A 4,283-nucleotide genomic window follows, 5' to 3' on the forward strand; every position below is an offset into this window, starting at 1 on the left:
TGGATGTGGCTCTGAATCTCCCAGTACATCCAAGGGTTCATTCCCCTCAGGATAAAAGATATCCATACTGGAATCTAAGTCCTCATCCTGCATCTGTTGTGGTCGATGATGAGGTTTCTTAGATTTTCTGGGAGTTCCAACTGTTAAGTTAAAAGAAATTATATTGTGTTAAAGCCCACTCTTGACCTTTGTAACCTCGCTTTGTTCTGCTTCTGTAACCATGCTTATGACCCTGAACTGTATATAATAATGTACTATGCCTGGGTCCTGTCACATACATCCTGACATTTGACTGTCGGTTGGGCTGGAATTCACGTATGTGCCTAAAAGATAGGGACCCGCTCACAGAAGGAGTTGCTGAGAACAAGGAGCCCAGATAGTGACTCCGGTCCCACGGCCCAGCAGATAGTGAATCCGGCCCAGTAGATAGTGACTCCGGCCCCTGACACATAGCCCAGATAGTGACTCCGGTCCCAGGGCTCTACAGATAGTAACTCCTGACGAAGGGCAAGAAGAATGAAAGAATGTCTCCAGACACACAAATTCCGAGATAGTGGTTCCGGACGAGGCTACGTGACTAACGTGACTGGCCCAGAGGACTTGAGCCCTATAAAAAGACTACCCTAACTAGCACAAACCGCTGCATCCACTTGAGGTGCAGCCCCAGCATGTTGGTTTGAATAAACTTTTTCCTTGCAAGTCTGGCCCGTCTCTGCTTCTTGCGGCTCTGGACCCAACACAACAATTTCAGCAGCATGGTGATGGCCAACTAGACCCTCCCTCCTGTTTTCAGGAGAAATAATGAAGTTTAGTAGTTTTGGAACCTGTCCACCTAGAGGTGGAGCAGGCATTTCAGATGTGTGATCTTCAGGTTGACCTAGAACTATAGTTGGACTTGTACTTGCCCCTCTAAGAGACAAAGCTAGAAGTGGACTCTGATCCTGAGTCCATCATATTATTGGATCAACTGGGAGCCTCTGATGTGTTGCTGGCTTGTCATTCAAACCCTGGTGTGGAAGGGCAAATCGATGGGATGCAGAGGGCAACCCTTTACCTGAGTATTCATGCAGGATGGGGATGAAACCTTTAAACTTCTGCGGCGGTAACAACATCCGGCCAACAGTCGGGGTGAAACGTTGAAAAAACCCGGACTTGACCCGTGGTTGAAGGGCATGAAGCGATTCAGGTGCAGGAGCACGGGAAGGTGAAATCCAGGGCTTGGGGGTGGAGGGGTCGGGGATCAGCGGGACTGGGTGCAGGACCTGCTTCATGATCGGAGCTCCCTGCACAAGCAGCCACATTGGTGGCCACAAGAGTAGACACAGGACATATCGCTGTTGCCAGGACATGACACTCGGATTAACTCGAGAGCCATGGTCCGAGCCACTAGGGCGCGGGCGTCCGGACCCGAGGCCAGCCATTGTGGCAGCCAGGAGATCCGTGGCACCCTTAGGCACTGAGGACCTTAGCAACGGCACACCCTTAGCAACCCCGCGCCCCTCCCCCACAGCCCCTTTATGCTGCCTTTATTGGGGAACCAGCAGGACCCAGAAAGGCACTTGAAAGGCACCAAAGACGTCCAATCAGGTCCTCTTCCCACCTTCTCCGCCCACCCCCAGCCTCCCCTGCCAGCCAAACAGGACTGGGACTGCCAACGACTCTGGGCCTAGCCCTGTGGTGGGGGTGGGGAGGGGAAGGAACAGTGTGTCCCCCATTGGGCACACTGGCGAATTCAACAGTACTAGTCCAGTTGTGGTGGTCTTGGTGTGTCCTCCTCACTACTGAAATCCGAGACACATTCTTCCTCCCCTGGGCCATCCTGCTTCCAAGAAAGCTAGCTGACCTGCAAAAGGAGCACTACTTAGGATGGATGGGGGTTCCCAAATGTTCTCATTTCCTTTAAACTCTCAGTATCTCTGATTAATACTCTCCTAGAGAGGGGATAGCATGGAACCACTGACCCAAAATTTTCTGAAGGAGGGCTCTGGGGCCATAAACAGTTTATTCTGGGAGACCGACCTTAAACAAATGAACAGTCATATACACTCCTTTACACTGGCCTGGGGCAAAACCCCCTTTCTTGCATGGAGCTCAACATTAATTCATAGAGAAAAAGTAGCAAGCCCCTTTCTAGAGGGCTGCCTGCCTTTCTAGCACTCTTGAAGAGACCACTGAAGAGCTTAATGTCAGAATGTAACAAGGCTCCCTTGCAATACTGTGACTAGCACCCATTTAACTTTCTTCACAGTCCTTCTCATGGATTTCAGTTCTCATTATCTCACACTTCTAGAATATACATTCCATGTGAAGGGGCTTCCTCCCAGTGTCTAGTTGAGTAGAGAGCTTTGAATGGAGTTGGTTCCAAGAGAGTCCTCATTTAGGGATGGGTGTTAGTTTTCTGAATTCTTTGGCATTAGTACTAAATGTCTTCTCACATTTCATAATAAGGTGGACGTTTTTGTTTGTTTGGGGGCCACACCTGGAGCTGTTTGAGGTTGCTCCTGGCAGTGCTCCGGAGGCCATGCAGTGGCAGGTATCAAACCCAGGTCTCCCTCACGCACAGTCCATGCTCCAGCCTGAATAACTATGTCTCAGGCTCCTGAGCTAGTCTTGTTAAGATCCAAGTATAGGTGTTTGAAGTTTTCTTGATGTGTTTGTTTTAAACTATTTGAAAAATTATTTTGCATAACTAGATCAAGAGTTCAAAAGACTGAGCACATGCTTTGCAGGAGAAAGGTTTGGATTTGCTTCCTACCATCACCTGGTCCTCTGAGCACTTTGACAAGTGATTATAAGGAAGAGGCAGGCCGGGTAATTTCTGATCAGTGCCAAGTGTGAGCCACGCTACCTACTCCACAAATAAAAATTATTTTACAAACAAAATAATATTTTTAAAAAGAGGAACACAACACCTTTTCTCTCCCTTTCTTTTCCTAACTTTGAAAATACATTTTCTGATTTTGAGCCACATTAATTACATATGTCCAACTCCAAATTTAATCCCAATGGTATGAAACACATTTTCCCGCCTACTCCCACCCCTCTGCACCCAGCCCCTCCTTCCGCCATCACTAGAACACACACAGTTAAATAGTGCATTTATATTTTCTCCTGGAAATTAGCAAATTAATTCCTAATTTGGAATACGGTGCACTTGTTTAAGAGAAATGTTCTTTCATAAAATGTTTCATACAAGATATATATGAGATAATGAGCTCTAGGTATTGTATCTTACTTGAAAAAAATGTAACTTTTCAAATGCTGCAACATAATCACAATTAAGGCCAAAATCCCTAGATCCTGTTTAAGGGGATTTCAAAAAGGTATTTCTCTGACAGAACTCAGAGGGCACTTAAAACTCTCCAAATTTCTTTTATTTTTAAATGTAGCCTAATTTATTTTCTTCTTCTTTTTTTAAATTTTATTTTATTGAATCACCATGTGGAAAATTACAATGCTTTCAGGCTTAAGTCTTAGTCATAAAATGCTGAAACAGCCATCCCTTCACCAGTGCCCATATCCCACCACCAAAGAAAAAAAAAAAACACAGTACACCTCCCATCCCACCCACCCCCGCACCCCACCCCGCCTTGTAACTGATAAATTTCACTTAACTTTCTATTTACTTTGGTTACATTCAATATTTCAACACAAATCTCACCATTATTATTAGGAGCACCCCACTAGAGTCAGACCTGTTGTGAAGAGAGATGAGGTCGCGCGGCCGCTACTGCGGTTTTGTATTTCTGTACTTTAACAACTAAGTCCAGGAAGATTTCTTCCGGATATTGAATCATTGCAAGCTTGTAAACCCCATCAGTGGTCGTCATAATATGGCGGTCCCCACGTCCTTCATCCCCGGGAAGGGACAGGCTCGCGAGAGAAATACCTTTCCCCTCCTAGGCGGGCATGGGGTCAAGGCTTAGTTCTCTGGCTGGAGACAGTCTGCAAGGAGCAGCCCATGTTGAAGTTGGTGAAGCTGGGTCTGGATTCATGCTCGTGCAGCTGTGGAGGAGCCGCACGCGCGTGCGGCCCCCGGGGTCACATCTCGGCAGCGGTGGGAAAACTCTCCAAATTTCAAATAAGAGTTTAGAACCAAGGGCCAGGACTTCAGGAAAACTTCAGAAATTCCCTCAAATAAAGTTTTAGAGTTCATTTTTTTTCTGGGGATGGTAGAATTGACTGCATATGCTAAAAATTTCCAAGGTCGGCTCATTATTTTGAATTATAGCCATATTCTGTATGTTATCCTTGTGTTTTTCTCTTCACATACTTGAATTAAA

The sequence above is a fragment of the Sorex araneus genome, chromosome 7 (genome assembly GCF_027595985.1).
Source record: "Sorex araneus isolate mSorAra2 chromosome 7, mSorAra2.pri, whole genome shotgun sequence".
NCBI classification, from domain to species: domain Eukaryota; kingdom Metazoa; phylum Chordata; class Mammalia; order Eulipotyphla; family Soricidae; genus Sorex; species Sorex araneus.